An 18,966-nucleotide genomic window follows, 5' to 3' on the forward strand; every position below is an offset into this window, starting at 1 on the left:
TTAAGATTTTATTTATTTATTTGACAGAGAGAGAGATCACAAGCAGGCAGAGAGGCAGGCGGGGCGTGGAGAAAGCAGGCTCCCCGCTGGGCAGAGAGCCCGACTTGGGGCTCGATTCCAGGACCCTGAGATCATGACCTGAGCCAAAGGCAGAGGCTTAACCCACTAAGCCACCCAGGTGCCCCTTGACCTGAATTTCTAAGAGCCATCTCTACCTGGATCCATCCTAGACAATTAACAATTCATTCTCAAGAATGTTCCTGGGGTAGGAAGTAAGACTCTTCAATTATTTGGATCCTCAGATATTTCTGTTCTTGGGGAAACTTGTTTGGATATTCCTGTAGCAGCTGTTGAATGTAAGCAATATGTAGAGCTAAGAAAGGTCTTGTCCTTGTCTCTAACAGGGCCCTGAGCCAAGACTGTAAATATGGGCTCCATCTCTCTGATTCAGTCTTGCCAGGACAATGATAAGACTAATTGTTTTCATAAAGAGGGTAGTTTTAGACTTCCTGGAGAGCTTAGCTTATATGTAGATCAAGGAAAATTGTAGGTATCATTTTGTGCCTTCATAAAGATAGTCAACAAAGTCCTTAATATAGTCCACAAAGCTATATATGATGTGGCAACTAACTATTGTTCCAGCCTCACTTCTCACTATGCTCTCCCTCTTACTCTGAGCTCGAGTTACACTGGCATTCTTTCTGTTTGTCAGAATCTGCATGTTCTTCCTACCACAGGGCTTTTCCACATGCTGTATCCATGTTCCAGAGTGCCCATAGCTTCCCTGTTCTCAATTCTAACCCTTCTTTCAGTTCTACTAAGCATTGCTTCCTCAAGGAAGTCTTCCCAAACAAACACCCACTGAGTCTAGGTTATAATTCTTTATTTCATTTCAAAGACTAAATACACCTTTCTTTCACCTCACTCTTCCAGTTGTAGTTTACACACTTATTAGCATGATTATTTGATTAATGTCTATCCCCCTTAGACTTAAATCTCCATTCACATAGTAGCTGCGTCCATTTTGCTCTCTGTCGTAGCACTTAACAGAGTGTCATGAGGTCACAAGAGTAGGACCCTCATAATGGGTTATTGCCATTATAAGAAGAGTCACCAGAGAATTTGCTCTTTTTCTTTCTTTCTCTACCATATGAGCACACAATGAGAGAAGGTGGCCACCTTCAAGCCAGGAAGAGAGAATTCAAGAACCTGACCATGTTAGCACCTTGATCTCGGATTTCCAGCCTACAGAACTGTGAGAAAATACACATCTGTTACTTAAGCTTCCAATCCATGTATTGTGCCATAACAGGCCACAACTAATAGAGTGGTGATACAAAGATGAGCAGGAAAGGCATGACCCCTATATTCATTGGTGGATAAATTGGGAAGATTGATATCAAACATTAATATAAAATGTGATTATTAACAGTAAAGTACAGTGCAGCATAGGTATATGTGAAGAAGATACAGCCTAGTCAAGAACTAGGGAAAGAGCGCCCTCAAGAAAGAACATTTAATTAGAAATCTGAAGATTAAAACACTGTGGTGAGCAGTGGGGGAATTAAGGAGCATTCAGGTGTATAGACCAGGAGCACAGGCATAAAATCAGTGACATGATGGTGCCTACTCATACCAGCTAATGCAAGCCATTGTTGACATCTCTTCCCAGCTCTGTGTTCAGTGATATCTCATTGGTTGCTGGAAACCAGACATGCTGGGGATATATACACAGCGAAAATTTTGCAAAATTTGCAAATCAGGACTATTCTTCCCAGAGAGCCATCATTTGTAAAATATTTACCACACCTAGCTGCAACACATGTTCAAGAAACGGGGAGAATATTAAAGTTGGAGCACAGAGAGTAAAAGACAAAGTGGAAAGACATGAGGCTAGAATGTGACTTTTAAGGATGGTGCCTGATCATTCATATATATATATATATACACTCTTACTCGGTTCTTGCAAACAAGTGAGAATCACTGGGTTAGATTTAGTGGACTTTTTAACCTATGGTAAGGACCTTTTAATCTATAATACTGTTACAGTAATTCAAAGAGTAGGACAGGATTCTGGGAAGATGACAGAGTAGGAAGCATTGTCCATTAATAGGGAATTGGCTGAATAATTTATAATACATAAATATAATTGAATATAATGATGAAAATGAGGAAGATTTAGTCAGAAAATGACATGGAAAATATGACAAAAGAATGTATGAGAAAAAAATTTAAAAATATAAAAAGTTAATGATCCAATGAATTGATTTCACTGACCCTTAATATGTCATAACTCTGTAATTAAAAAAGAAAAAAACTTGGATTTAGGATATTCTTTATAGAGGTTCTATTTATGATAAATGTCTGCTTTCTTTGTATCTTTTGAAATATTTTACGCTCCTTCAGCATGCATGTGCATGTACCCATGCATATGTTGAAATTTTATTTTCCTTCTAACCCTGTGAAGATGCTATTCTACCATCTTCTGGCTTTCACTGATACTTTTACAAAATCAGGTATCTGTTTAAGTGGTATTTGTTTGCAAGTCCTCTGTGTTTTCTCTCTGGTTGCTTTCAAGATCTTTATCCTTGGTCTTTCACAATTTTTGTTAATTGTATCTAGGTTAGCTTCTTTTTATTGATCCTCTTTGAGATTCCTAGGACTTCTTGAACTTAAAAATACAAGAACTTTTACGAGTTTTGAAAAATTTGCATCCATGAGCGTCCCAGGATTGCCCCTCATCCATCTTCTCTATCCTTTCCTCCTGGTACTTGATTAATTACCTATTAAACATCACTCCATCTCCCAAGCTTCTTAACTATTACAGTATTTTCTATTTCTTTGTTACCCTACTGTGTCTAGGGAATTTCTTTATCTTCCTGATAACCAATTCTATCTTCACATTTAATACTCTATTCTACCCATCTACTGATTTTTTTTTTTTTTAGTTTTAATTATTGTGTTTTCTTGCTGCTGCAAATTCATATGCTGAACTTGTAACCACCAATAGGACTGTATTTGGAGAGAGGGCCTGTGAGAGGGTGATAAAGGCTGAATTGAAGCCAGAGGTAGAGTCCCTAGTCTGACAGAGTTGTTGCCTAAACACCAGAAACACTAGTGCTCATTCTCGCTGCCATGTGAGGACACAGCAAGAAGATGGCTGTCTGCAAACCAGGAAGAGAGCTCTTACCAAGAATCAAATTAGCAGACACTTTAATCTAAAGTTCCCAGCGACCAAAACTTTGAGAAAATAAATTTCTGTTGTTTAAGCTAACCAGCCTGCGGCATTTTGTTATGGTATCCCAAGTTGACTAATAAAACTCTTAACATAATTTTTAAAATTAATTTTAAAATATTGGATAAATGTGTTTTGAAGCAATAATTTCTGTATTTGCATTCTTTGTGGGTCTGATCCCTTAGTTTCTTATTTCTGGTGACTCTTAATTAAGATGATTTCTTTCATGTGCATCTTGTGATTTTTAAAAATATTTAGTTTGTATTCATTGGTATTTAACCAACAGGAATTTTTATTGACCTGGGTTTTTAAATCTCCAAGAAACAATTTACATTCTGCTGTTTGATGTCTGGGGACTTGACCAGTTGATGATAAATTTAAACTGAATTTCCTATTTGGTTAAGGGAAATTTTCTTTGTTTTTTCAGTTTAGCTACTCTTTTTTGAATCTGTTGAGCTCCCACAAATACTGGATGATATTGTTGATACACATATACTAATCAACACTAATCAGTGTTGGAAACTCATGTGGTATCCCCCAGTAAGTATATAGGTCATTATTTGATTTATCTGAATGAGGAAGATTTCTCTAAGTAAATAAAATATGTGTGTAATTCTGGGTATGAAGAGTAGGCAGGCATAGACCCACAGTAGATGCTCCAACAAAGTGTGCCAATGTGCCTCATAACCTGAAAGCAGAAGTAAAACATTGTCCTTGAAATTTTCAAAGTTTGAGGTTTCAGATCACGTATCTTTTATCTTTTTCTTGGAGGCACTGAAATCTTCCCACCCTAGGTCTTTTTCATGAATCATAAAGGGAAACAGCATGCCAAGTGTAACCTCTATATTTGACTTATTAAACATGGTATACATCCAAATTTTCTCTGCATTAAAGTTATTCAATTTACTCTAATGGCCCTCTTATTAGAGTTATGTCTAGTCATAACAGACAACAGCTGTAAGTCATTAGCTTGAATTATAATGCTTGTTAATTTTCATCATTAAAGACTTGGACTTAGAGAGAAGGCCTCTGAATTTTGCCAATCTATTGCAAAATGGCTGCTTTTCATATGAGAAAACTATAAACTTAGAAAATTATAAGGAAACATAAAATAAGAGAAAAAGGAGAAAAAGTTAACTGATCATGAGTGATGATCCAAAGTGGTTCCATATTGGTCCACCTCTACACCCTGATCTCCGTCCCTTCTTCCTATCACAATTTATTGGTCTTAGGATAATGGCATAGAAAAATTTGTTGTTTAAACTCATTCATAAGTAATACGATACTGAGGGGCTACAGTAGCCACTTTAGAATTAGGAGATTAGGAGGTTTGACCAAAGGATGATCTTCAATCTCTGCCCAAGGACATTCCTATTTCCCTAATCAGAAAAATAGATTTGCTCTTGTCCTGCAGTGCTGGTTTACAACCTTCTTCTGGGACTCTGCGACTTACAAGAGTTTGTGTCCCAGCCTCACTGAGTACTCCTAGTTGGCAGCCCACCTTAGCTGACTACAGGTTCTTTTTTATCTTATTTCCTGCCTCTCTCTTAATTCCGTCTAAACCCTCTCTGTAGCATGGTCATGGTATACTGATTCTGCAGTAGAATATCAAGCTATTGTACTCTTATAAAGAAGTCATATCTCTTTGTAATAAGTTACAAACACAATGCAACTTCAACAGAGTTCTTTGTTGTTGTTGTTATAATAACAAGAGTTCTAGTTCATTTTGTAAATAAGTGGTTAAGAGGTCTAAAATGAAGTCTGGGGTAAAAATCAACTCTAATAGCTTTTAAAACATATTTTTTACAAGCAATAATTGTTAAAATACTGTGATTCTGATATAGATAGAAACTTATATCCGAGGAACTGAATGAAAAGGCAAGAAGAAGACTTAATTATTTAGATAAATAGGTAGATAGATAAAGTTAAGTAGAGCTAAGGGGTGACTTTGGGACAGGACTGACTGATCCATTAGACACAATAGGCACAGATTAGTGGCCCATAAAACATATTTTAATTAAGGTGTTTTAAAATAAGAAAAAGGGAATCCTATAATAATAACTCCAGCCAAAATTATACTCATCTTTATTTAAAAAAAAAAACACAGAATGCAATTTCTGATATTTCTTTAAAGATTTTTATTTATTTATTTGACAGAGAGAGATCACAAGTAGGCAGAGACAGGCAGAGAGAGAGGAGGAAGCTGACTCCCTGCTGAGCAGAGAGCCAGATGTGCTGGATCTGGGCTGGATCCCAGGACCCTGAGACCATGAACTGAACTGAAGGCAGAGGCTTAACTCACTGAGCCACCCAGGTGCCCAACTAATATTTTTTTTAATGGAGGAGAAGCCCATGAATGAGAAAGTGCTTTGAACCCAAAATAATCACAGTGGGGTCCTGGTCTGGAGAGCATTAACCTTTCTCTATTCCCAATCTCCATTAGAGTCACCCCCCATCATAAAGCTACTAAACAACATGCAGTGTCACTGAGAACACTGTGCATGCTGGAGACATGCAATTTCAGGATAAGGAGCCTGCCCTCCCTTTGAACAAGATTTTTCCCTAAGTCTCTCACATACAGACTCTAAAGCTGCACTGGATTACGGTATGGAGAAACATTAAATTATATCTAAAGTGTGTGTCTAAAATTCAAAATTTATTAAATGACTTTATGGTCAACAATTGCACGTAAGAGAATTGAGAGTTTTTATATGCACTTAGTCAATAGTTTCTAATCTTCGAAAGAATTCTGAAAGGAAAAAACCAATATACAACCTCAGTACAGGGACCAACTAATCATAATGAAAAAGAAAACAGCAGGAAGAGTATTTCTCTCAAACCTTAGAGAAATGGATTATTAGTTATAATATATAAAAATTTTAATTCTAATATATGCAAATATCATAAATGTTTCCTTAGTGGCAAATAACATAAACAGTACAGAGTATACACAGTAAGCATAGGGGAAAGGGTTCTGCCTGTAACAAAATGCAAATTAAACAACAAAGTATGTTTTTATATCTTTACCTGGCAGGAAAGATGTAGTAATGATGAGGGAGCACGAGGCTGGCTGAAGACAAAACAAAAGCTGGCGCCTTGTACCCACCCTCCATCCGCTCCCCCTCAGTCCTATGTGTAGCATCCCTCAGGCAGCCCTGACTGCCATGAACAATAAGCAAATAGTTAACTTGCAGAGCTCACAATCCTGCTAGATAGGAGTCTCCCTTGGCTTAGAAATGTCCTAAATCTCACTAACAAAGACGATTGATAGCAGGATTGTGACATCCCACCAAAAAGTCTCCCAACTATCTTAATGTTAATGGCTGGTCTGAAGACAACATTGATCCAGCAGCAAGGGCAAGGCCTCCGGCATGCCTGGAACATCCTGGCACCTTGTAGGCCCTCTTTAGCATATGAAAACTCCACTGAAACCTCCCTTCCCCTCACCTTCCCCCAATAGCAGGGTACATACCTGCCATCCCTCACAACCCGGGGCAGCAGCACCTCTTCCTGCCCATGGGTCCTGTCCCCGTGCTTTAATAAACCACCATTTTGCACCAAAGATGTCTCAAGAATTCTTTCTTGGTCATCAGCTCCAGACCTCAGCCCACCGAACCTCACCTAGGTTCTAGAACTTCATCAGTAATAACGCTGGTGCCATCATTTAAGGGGAAACTGATGAAACTTTCTGACAGTGGATGTAAACCAGGAACATGGCAGTATATACTAAACCATAGAGAGGTTCATGCCCTTTGACTCAATAATCTCATTCATTGTAATTTAGATGAGGAGATAGTTCACAAGGAGGGTACTTCTCTTCACTGCAGCATGCTTTATAACAGCAGAAATTGAAAACAGCGTCCATGTCCAACAACAGGGACAGCGAAGGCCGTGACATAAATTGCAGTGCTTTAACTGGATAAAATACTCTGCAGCTCTCACAGTAATTATGAAGAATATGAGACAGTGTAAGGTGTTGTTCAAAATACTGTTTGCTAAACAAAATATCCAGTTATAGAGATGTTTGATGATAGCTCTGTAAAATATACCAGTACGCAGACAAGGACTTTGGGGTGGGCAGAGGAAAAGAGATTGTGTTTGCTCCTGCTCCTTCTCTTCTAATCCTGAAGCTGGTGAGGTTTCTTTCAGCATGAATGCAATCCTCTACCTCCATTGTTTCTCTCTTTTCCCTTGCTCCTTCTCAATGGCTCACTGAATGGATTGCTGCTCCAGGGCACCCATGTGACTTAGCATGTTTTGTATTCAGTGCTGGGATATGGTAAAGATGAAGACTATCCCTTCTGCTCACTGAGCTCACAGTTCATATGCAGATGGATGAGGAAATATGTGCAATATAGTACAGAAATCCACAAAGTGAAATGCAGTACAGAAATCCATAAAGGGAAAAAAGGAAACTAAGCGAGAACCAGAACCCTTAAGAGTCACATGTCTCACCTCCTCAAAGGCATTTTGCATTTAGAAGGTGCTTTGGGAATTTGCTGCCTTAGTTACCTCACTTTCTGCTACAGGACAAATTTCCCTTGTGCTAGCTCGTCCTCCTGAGGTAAAAATCAAGGTTCCACCTCCACACTACCCCGCCATCAGCTTTTCTATAAACTCTGCTTCCTTTTCAGTCACAATCCCTACTTGTTTCTTATTCTACACAGAGTCATCACTGTTTAGCCCTCGGCCAGTCAAGCTAGTTGTGATCATTAAAACCCCAAGAAAAGATGGAGGGTTCCTGCAATCCAGGTGGAGGAAAAAGAAATTGCAGAAAAAGGATGAACTCAAGTGTACCAGTGCAGAGACATGCTACTGTGTCTAGAACATGGTGAACACAGAAGGTAATGGCAGAAGTTGAACCCGGACGTGTAGACAGGGGCCCCACCACGTGGGGTCTGTGGGTCTGCATAGAGTCTGAAGTTTATTCTAGGTACAGTGGGAAGGCATGGAGTGGGGACACCGCTCTGCTGTTTCTTTTCTCCTCCCTAGACTGCTTGCCCAGCATCTTCATGAACCCTGATCCTCATGGCAATAATAGGAAAGGAGTAGATTAGGTGATGATATCCATTTTACAGATGAGGAAAATGACACTGGACGAAGGCTACATGACTGGTAAGGGAAAGAAGAGTGGTAAGTAGGAATATTAATTGTCCTGGGAACTCAAGAGATAGAAGTTTTGGCCCTTTCTTTGCCACTAATCCATCCATCCATATAGGTAATTTCCCTCTTGGCTTGTTGCTCACCTGAGAAGCCGTGCTCTGCAGGGGCCCTTCCAGATCTCTACTCTGAAATAATAAAATCTCACCATTCCCTTTCGACCTCCTCACCTGCAGCATCCTAACCCTAATGTACAGGCCACAAGCTGGACTGATTTAATCCAAATCTGGAGGAGGTGGTAAAACCCAGGTACCAGCATTTCGTGAAGTCCCAAGAGGTTCCAATGGGCATTCCATGTTGAAAAAAGTAACAGCGAGAAATTCCTGGGGGGTTGCGGGGGGAGGCATGAAGCCCATCCAGATTTACCTTGCCCCATACCTCCCTCCTTCTATCACCTGTTCCCCAAGTGCCTGCTCACTGCCCTAGGGCTGCTATTGAAGATGCTGGGAGGTCACACCCCTTAACTGCTTTCCACATTATTTGCTGTCCAACCCCTACACTCCACCTTGACAAGCCTAATGGATTTTGCAGATTAAATAATCCCAGCCATCTGGAGCTGTCCTGGGATTAGCCTGCCAGACAACCCTTGCTCCTGGTTCTAATTAAATAATTAACTGTAAATAGCTTCCCTTTCCCCCAGGGCCCAGGCTCCTTCAGCCACATGTTGATGAGCAAGGGTAGTCTCCAGTGGCATGCAGGAGCAGAAAGGAGCTGCTCATATGGAACGGTGGTTGTAGCAGCCACAGCAGCCATTGGGTCTAGAGAGACACAAAAAGCTCCAGGTCTTCCTTGTCAACTAACCAATCCTGATCTGGGAGGCCCAGCCAGGAACCATGCAAGAAATGTTCCAGGGTGGGACTTTCCATTTGGAAAGGCCCCAGGTGAAGTAATAGAAGACTTCCCTTTTCCCTGTTCACTTCCTCCATCCCAACTCCCCAAATTTCATCCTTGGCTCTGTTCTAGTACCCCCAAAGGATTCCTCATAATCTTAATCCTACTGAATTTAAGAGAGAAGTTATCACTCTTTCAAACTCCTCCTGTGGGCTCAGGTATCTTCCACCAGGGTATGGGAGGGTTCAAGTTCAAGGTACCTATTATCAACTCTCACTGGTGCCTTCCTGTGACCGAGGACTCCAAGTGAAGGAAGTAGATTATCTTCCAGGGAATATTATCCATGCCCCTTAACTCTTCCGTCCTCAAGTATGCTGCACAGGGTTATCTTGTTCATTTATACAATATTAATTCACTTATTTTCACCAGAAACAAGGTGAATCCTGTGTTTCTTAGACAAACTGCATAGAACAGGACCAGAGATAAATATGGCATTTAGTGTGACTTTCACTATAGCTGCAGTTCAGATGCTATCAATATATTACCCTCCCCTGTCAATATGTTTGTGTTTGTTTTCATTAGTCACTGGAGATCATATCAGTTGCAATATGCTTGGAGGAGATTTCAAAGGAAAGAGAATTAAATTGTGGCTGAGCCCCTTGGCTGATGTACAAATATATTGGGTGGACTGGACTGTCCTGGTCAAGGCCAGAAAACAAGAAAAAAACATGACAATGAGAACAGTGTGTGTGAGCACCCAGGGGTGGTCTTGGCCCCATGGACTAGACCAACAGGAAGAAAAATTGTTTCTGGGCATAATGTGCTGCTGAAAAGTGGAAAATCCCAAACTGGCAGCATATGTCCCACACTGGGGGAAATACAGGAGGGTGTGAGCACATTTCATAGCTCCCCCAAGCACCTTAAGACTGAATCTCAGAATAGAAAATCTGCCCTGCAATTAGGAATAGGACATTAGTGGCTCCCCATTGCCCGGAACTCTAAGTTACAACCAAGACAGGCCCACTCCCTAAGAGGAAGGACCATTACCCTCTCCCCCTGCTGTCCCCCTCCCCCCTGGAAACATTACTCATGCCTAATCTGCAGGTTGAGAAAAACAACCATGATGATTCACTTCTAAATCATGTTTACTAATTGGAATGCATCAGAATCATTAATTATGTTGTCACAGAAAACACGGTGAAATTCACAAGTCACAAGATAAACTCCACCTGTTAGAAGGGAGAGGAGGGACAATAAAGTAACCTCCAAACTGAGAAGGCACTTTGAAACCAAAACATGACACAGGTCACTCCATACCTTTTACACAGGGATTTCTTCAGGGTCACTTACTGACAGGGTAGTTAACGGCAGATGAACAATCCAGGCACTTCACAGCTGTTCTCTGCTCACTCTGGGCCTCGATCCACAGCTTTTAAAAAGCAAGGGGGCATTATGACAAAGTCAAAAGGTATTTCTCTAAGGTGGTGCCATCCGTACACCAGTTCTATCACTACTGGGTACCTAAAATACTGCCTCTGAGTGCCATCTTGGGAAGATCAGAGCAAGCCTCCCTGTGGCCGATCGGGGCATACATTAACCTCCACGGGGCCTGGAACACAAAGCCCTGAGAAGAAGTCATTGCAGGGACGTGCACACGATGAAGGACCAAAGATGGAAGTCTACATTTCAGCACTCCTACAACACCTAGCAAGGCATACAGAGCCCCCTCACAACCTAATTTCAATCTACCTTTCAGTCTCCTCTCCAGCTTGTAGCCAGTCTTCTCCCTAATGTCCATTCTGTTCAGGAACTATGTGGTTTGGGTGATTTGAGCCCCCTCCCCCAGCTGTAAAGGTGATATGACAGATTTTAAACATCACAAATTCAACAGATGAGGACTTGCTTTGCCCAATATAATGCAATAGAAATTACGTCACACTCCTTTCAAGAGTAGATGTCAAGAGGCCTTACAGCTTCTGTTCTTACCCTCACAGAATGCTAGGGCCATGAGAGTAAACCCAAGCTGGCTTGCTGGAGAGGATGCACTGAAGAGAAGGGGACCCAGGCAGCCCAGACAAGCAGCAGACCTGTGACCGACACCCTCCAGGGTGACCTGAGCTGACTTTCCAAGTGATTCCAAGCATGTGACTGAGCCTGGCCAACTGTATGCAAGAGAGTGAGCCGTCCCTACCCAAATTCCTGACCCACAGAATCATGAACAGATACCGTGTTGTGGTTTTGAACTACTAAATTTTGGGGTATTTTGTTATGGAGCAAAAGGTAATGGAAACTGTGGACTAAGCCAATCAGGGCAAATCCTTCCCTCCTGTCACAGTGGGTGCAGAACACACGTCTGTCATCAGTGCAGGGCTCAGGGAATCAGTGAGAACCTCCAGGCTCCAGCTGGGAACACCCAGTCAAAGCTGTTCTTCCCTACTCTGCCTAGTGTGTTGTGGGGTGAAGCTGGAACTCTGGCAGCTTCTTGGGCTACCTTAAAAGGAACTGAGGAGGAAATCATGTGAAAAGTCTACAGAAGACTGCACAAAAATGAAGTCAGAGCCTTGATCAACGTCTCTGTCACACTTCACTGGACCTCACATCACCTGCAGACTTGTAGAATTATACACGTCATAAATCTTCTTGGCTATTTAAGACACTGGACCTAGGCTTTGGTGATTTGCAACTGGAAATATCCACCTGACACATTCCCAAAGCTCTATATCTGAGGTTTCATGTCCACTTTATAAAAGAAAACCCACTTCTCAAATGAACCCTGATGCAGAAGCATAAAATGAAAGACAATGCATTTGAAATGGGGGCCAGTCCAGAACCCTAAGAAACAGCAACTTCTTAACCCCCTGTGTGAGTCTCCTAGGGCTGCTGTAAGAAGTTTCATGAACTGGGCATCTTATACCAAGAGAAATATGTTGCCTCAGAGTTCTGGGGGCTTGAACTCAGAAATCTGTGCGTCAGCAGTGCTGTGCTTCTTCTGAAAGCCATAGGGGAATCCTTCCCTGCCTCAGACTTCTGGTTTGCTGGCATCTTTGGTGTTCTTGGTGTTATAGATGCATCACTCCAACCCTCCATCTTCCCATGGTCTTCTCTCTGAGTCCCTTTCTATCATCTTCCCTCTGAGCATGTTTGTCTATGTCTAAATTTCCTCCTTCCATAAGGACACCACACTAATGACCTCAGTTCAACTTGATGACTTCTGCTAAGACCTTATTCCCACATAGAGTCAATTCTGGTTAAGATTTCAACACATCCTCTTTGGGGAGACACAACTCCATACATAACATAACATATATATACATATGTTATGTGTGTATATATATATACACATATGTGTATATATGTATATATAATATATACATATATATAATATGTATATTGTGTGTATATATAATATGTTATATATATACACACATAACATATGGCATATATATAACATATTATATATACACATAATATACATATTATATATATGTATATATTATATATACATATATACACATATGTGTATATATACATATTATATATATACACACATAACATAACTCCAGCCACAGCAGTCCCTGAGGCAGCCATGCAGGACACTACGCAGGGCTCTGAGGGAGACACTGTGTATTTATACTCTGTGCCATTTTACATTCTCATAATCTTCTCAAATTTTCCATCTTCTTCTTCTCTCATAGATTTCAAAGCACCTACTCTTGCCTTACTCCTTCCTCCATAAGAAATAATTTCTCTATTGTGTCTCTTAGTACTTATTCATAACTCAGATAAAACACTGTCAACACCTCAAAGATTAAATCTGTGTGTGTGTGTGTGTGTATACACTATATCCACACTAGACTGAGTATTGTCACTTTGACCTAGTGTAATGCCTGACATATAGTAGATATTCAGTAAAGTGAGATAAAATAAAATTATATAGCCTAACACCTTGTACTAATTGTTAGAGGACATTATTTGTTAAATATAAAAATAGGTTTTCTCATCCATCCTTTAAAGGACAATGACTTGGCAAACCACTCAAGATTTGAGGCTCCAGACTATGACATTGAAATGGCCTTGGAAATGTGTGGGAGGTGGAGGGATTTGAACAATGACTGGAAATCACCCTTGTCCTAGATTTCCTCCCTTCTACTTTTTCCTTGAAACTAGCAATCCCATCATTTGAATGCTTAGATATCAAGTGTACCATCTTACAATTTTTATTATAGTCTTGTGGTTTCTAATTTTTGTTCATTAATGCTTCTCTGATATCCACATTGGATAAGGGTTGGAATGAAAATGGCAGAACAGCAAAATCCCAAAGAGGAAACATGCAGGGTGTTAATCTGTGTAGCTGCCACAGGGTTTGTGCCTGTGTTGGGGGGAGGGGAAGGGACAAGGTTTAATACTGACATACAGGAAATGACCCCAAGAGGGAGGCCTACAGTTGATAAGGGGGATGGAGAAAGAGAGTGATCATCCTCAGCGGAAGTTCTCTTCCAACCTAAACCAAGGCTCTCCTATTCATTGGCTGTTCTAGGATCAGATGTGTATCTTGCTTATATGAGTTTAAGAAATAACTCCAGCTCCCTCTTCATGCTTAACAGAGTCTCCAGTACTTTGCCTGCTCTACAGGAGCCTGAATATCAGAACTCTTTTACAAAGAAACCACTGTGCTTAGCCCATTAGGCATACAATAGGGAAACACTCATCCAACAAACAAATCTTAATATACATCCCATGGAAGTGTTGTGAAGATTAATGATACAATGCATTTTGAGTGCCTGGTAACATGGTGGACTTTAGATCCAATTATTGTAACCAAATCTTCATTTCCACCCTATAATAGATTTGTATATATAAAACTTTCACCGTGTGCCTTTTCAGGTCTCCTTCTTGAAATGGATTGTATTGGCAAGCCCTGGTAACACTGAGTTTGACCATCTTACTTGCTTCGGCCAATAGAATGTGAGTGGATATAATGTATGTCAGACCTAAGGCTTTAAAAGTGCCTGAATTTTTTTTTTCCCCAGGCTTCTTGGGGCTTTCACCCTGTGCCATGTTTCAAAAAATCATGTTTCAAGAAGTCTTTGATTCTTCAGCCTGGGCACAAACAAACTCAAGTGAGATCAGCCAAATGAAAACTCTGCAGAGTCATCAGCAAAAAAGATTACTGTTGATGTAAGACACTGAGATTTCTATGATTGCTAGTTATGCAGCATTATTGCAGCAATAGTTGACTAATACAATGACTATTATTGTTATCCCTATTACATCACTATCTCTACTGTAAGGAACATTGCAGCCTTCAGAATCTCTGTCCAGCAGGGAGCTCAGGATAGTACAGACTGAAGACAAACCACCGAGACTCACAGAATGTCGTATTTCAATCCATATATTGAAAAACTGATATCGAGATCTAGAATCAATTGCCTGAAGTCTCACTACTTGTTTGCTGACAGAACTGCAACCAGCATGTGCTTCTGTGGTAGAGTGTCCACAACATACCTCTGTCTGTCCAGGATGGTCCCAGTTCACACCTGTTACTCCTCGGTAATTATTAATAGCTCCCATAGACCCTGAAAAAAAGTTCTTATTTTACAATAAATTATATAGTTACCCCACTTACATACTAACATTCATAAAATTTTGTTTGGAAGTTGTCAATGAAGATGATTTAGATTCTAGATAAGATTTTTAAAATAAGGTATAAAAAATATAACTCAGACTGGATTAAGTCATAAAAGAGATTGATTAGCTCATGAAGAAAATGGCAAAAAAAAAAAAAAAGAAAAAAGAAAAAGAAAGAGTGGCTTAACTTGTCTGATCTATAAGCAACTTTCCCCAAAGACTGACTCCACCTCACTTTGGCAAAGTGATTAGCTGCAGTGCTTCCTCATTCCTATCACAGAAAAAAGGAAAGAATGTCTCTACTATCCCCCAGAAGAGCAAAGAGGTATATTTCCCATAGGCTCCCAGCAAATAAATCCTTAGGCTCTTTGACCCACATTTGATAGCATGCCCATCCCTCCATCAAACTCTGAGGCCAGAGAGCAGGGGTCATGCTAATCTGGAGCCCATGTCCTGCCTTACAGTCCAGGGTTGGAGTTAACTTTCATCAAAAGGGCTTGGGCTGAGTAGGGTTGTCGTTAATACTGAACAAATATCAGGAGAATTGGCAGGAGAAGGGGAAATGGATATCAGGGAATCACCGCTTGTCCATTTAGCACAGAGCTTGTTGTCTTCAAAAGATAAATTGTGTTTCTGCCTTTAAACCATGAGTTTAAGGAATCTGGGATCATGCAATCCCAGGGAGTGGTCAGCTGGTTTTTGCCAGGAGTTCCCAACATCCGACCATCAGATGGCTAAAGCGCACAGTGGGACTGAAGGGTATTTCCCTGTGTACATACCAGCTGGGCTTGAATGAAACTGGGTCAGAGCATGAGACACCTCTGGATTTGATTTCCAACTCTACTACTTACTATGTAACCAAGTGTGTCACTTAACCGCTGTATAGGTCTCTGATTCCCTGGGGCAATAATGCCTACTTCATCATGTTTTGAGAGAATTAAAAACATAAAGCTTTTACATTTTCTAGTTCAATGCTAAATACAAGGGTAATCAATGTCCTTTCTTTGAGCCTTAGTTACTTGTTCAGACAGAACAGAATCAGAACAAAAACTATAACAGCCTAAGGCATTGATCTTTACCAAGGAGAAGATACCATTATCTGAGTTTATGAGACACAGCTTGGGTCTACCTCCCTCTGGTCTCTCCTGCAAACATGCTAACAAATTTATAGCATTTGGGGGGTCCGCTTTCTGGACTTGCCTGCCATCCCTGTCAGATTCTTTCCTTAGTGCCTGTTAATTAATGATGTTGCAGTCTTCTTCTGAATCAGTTTCTTTCAGAGTCCATACCTTGATCTCTTACAGATGCCAAATCCCAAGCATTAAATGTGAGATTACTTGTTTTGACATATGGTCCTGCACAGAGGCTCACTTTAGTCCTCTATGAACTTAACCATCTTCCTTGGCTATCCTTCCTCTTGATGGAGAAGGTCAAGTGGATTACAGAGAGTGAAGTCCTTCTGTAAAATTCAAAGCACTGTGCAGAAAAGGGTAGCATTATATATGCACTGTTAGAGGGGCAAGAGTTCGTGGACCTCAAATCAGACTGGCCTCCTTCCTCCCTTCCTATACTCCCTGTAAGTGGACACTGCAACCAAGCCTTGGACGACATCTTTTTTTTTTTTTTTAATAAATTTAGATTTCAGAGGAAGTGCAAAGATAACACAGACTTCCATTTACCCTTCCCTTCACCAGCTTCTCATGGTGTTACCTTTTGACATAAACATGGCCCATTTATCAAACTAAGAAATTAACATTGATACAAAATAATAACTAAACCATAGACTTTATTTAGACTTCATCAGCCTTTCCACTAGTATCTTTTCTGTTCCAGGATATCACACTGCGTTTAGTTGTCACGTCTCCTTAGTCTTCTCAGATTCTTTAACAGCTTCTCAGTATCTCCTTGTTTTTCATGACCTTGATGCTTTTGAATACCCTGGTCAGGCATCCGTTAAATAATTTTTGTGTGTGTGTGATTTGATAAAGGTTAGGGATCTTGGGGGAAGAATATCCCAGAAGAGAGGTGTCTTTCTCATTGATTGTATCAGAGTCCATGATGTCAATATGTATTCCTAGTGATATTAACCTCGAGGTCTTGGTTAAGATAGTGCCTACCAGGTTGTGCCTATTAGCAAAGTTACATAATTTCCCTTTCCATATTCTGTCTGTTACATAAGAGTCACAAAGTTTTGCCCACACTTAGGGCCACATAAGTAGTTCCTTACTTTCTGCACTGTACGTTGCTCCAGACTCATCTGTATGTTCCCTGCCTCAGTCCTAGTATCAGCCATTTCTGCAAGGATTCCTGCTTCATTTTATTGGAGGGTTGTATTTAGAAACATCATTAGCCATCAGGGAAATTCACATCAAAACCACTTTGAGATACTACTGTATACCAGTTAGAATGGCAAAAATAAACAAGGTAGGAAACAACAAATGTTGGAGAAGCTAAGGAGAAAAGGGAACCCTCTTACACTGTGGGAATGCAACGTGGTATAGCCACTTTGTAAAACAGTGTGGAGATTCCTCAAAAAGTTAAAAATAGAGCTACCCTATGGCCCAGGAATTGCATTACCAGGTATTTAGCCCAAAGATACAGACGTAGTGAAAAGAAGGGGTACATGCACCCCAGTGTTCATAGCAGCAATGTCCACAATAGCCAAACTGTGGAAGAAGCTAAGATGCCCTTCAGCAGACAAATGGATAAAGAAGATGTGGTCCATATACACAATGGAATATTACTCAGCCATCAGAAAGGATGACTATCCACCATTTGCATTGAAATGGATGGAACTGGAGGAGATTTCACTGAGTGAAATAAGTCAAGCAGAGAAAGACAATTGTCATATGGTTTCATTTATATGTGGAACATAAAGAATAGCATGGAGGACATTAGGAGAAGGAAGGGAAAAATGAAGGGGTTGGTGGCCAGAGGGGGAGACGAATAATCATGAGAGACTATGGACTCCGGGGAAAAAAACAGCGTTGGGGCGAGGGGGGATGGTTTAGCCTGATGATGGGTATTAAGGAGGGCAGGCGCTGTAATGAGCACCGGGTGTTATATGCAAATAATGAATCATGGGACACTACATCAAAAATTAATGAAGTACTGTATAGTGGCTAACATAGCATAAAAAAAATTAAAAAGAAAAAAAGGAAACCAATTTCTAAGTGCTAGGTGTGCTACATCTTTCAGTCAGCTTAAATGCCAAAGAATACAGCACAGCTTTGGGATTGATTCCCTCATCTCTTTATTCTTGGTCTTTCCCCTGAACAACATCCTACATAAAATCTCTCCAAAATCCCTTCATTCATTCATTCATTCATTCACTCACTCATCCATTGAACAACATTTATTGAGCTCCTACCTACCATATGTTAGATACTATTATACCTGACACTGGAAATGAGGTTGTCATTTAGACAGCCTAGGTGCAAATTGTCTGAAGGGAGAGTTCTGCCATAGTGTAAAAAAACAGATGGGAATTAGGCAAAGAGAGAAGGGTTGTGGGGTCAGATAAAAGAATGGATAATAAACACATGTTTCTCCAAGGATGTACCCACAGGGACACTTAGAGAATCAGGTTATTTAATCAGATAATATAATTTTATATTTGTGAGTAGCTCCATTCTCCCACAAGGGAGGAATAGAAAGGGAATTTATAAAATCCTAACCATCTAATAATATTACATGGAAGAAATTAATGGCCAGAAAAACAAAATGCCAAAACCAATGAGGAACACAAACCAACTATGTGTCCTAGAGCAAATGCCTGGAATTCAACTCAAAGAATACGGAGAATAGCCCCCATGTGGTTGTTGCAATGCTGTGTGCTGGGGATGGAGAAGCAACCAGGAAAGATTATGTCTCACACTCAAGCACATCCAGCCAGGGGTGCTGAGCTTTATAGAGGGGAATTCACATGGAGCTAGAGGGCATATAGCAAGGGATTTAACCATCTCCAGGGTCCAAGAAAGTGGTCCTAATGATGAGGATTGGAGGAAGAGAAGGAACTGATGAAGAGAAGAAACCAAGATCTGGATGCTAGATGAGCTGCATCATGTGATTGGCTTAAATCTCAAACAACTCATCTATTACCATAGTTTTGC

Source organism: Mustela nigripes, chromosome 1 (assembly GCF_022355385.1).
Source record: "Mustela nigripes isolate SB6536 chromosome 1, MUSNIG.SB6536, whole genome shotgun sequence".
Lineage (NCBI taxonomy): Eukaryota > Metazoa > Chordata > Mammalia > Carnivora > Mustelidae > Mustela > Mustela nigripes.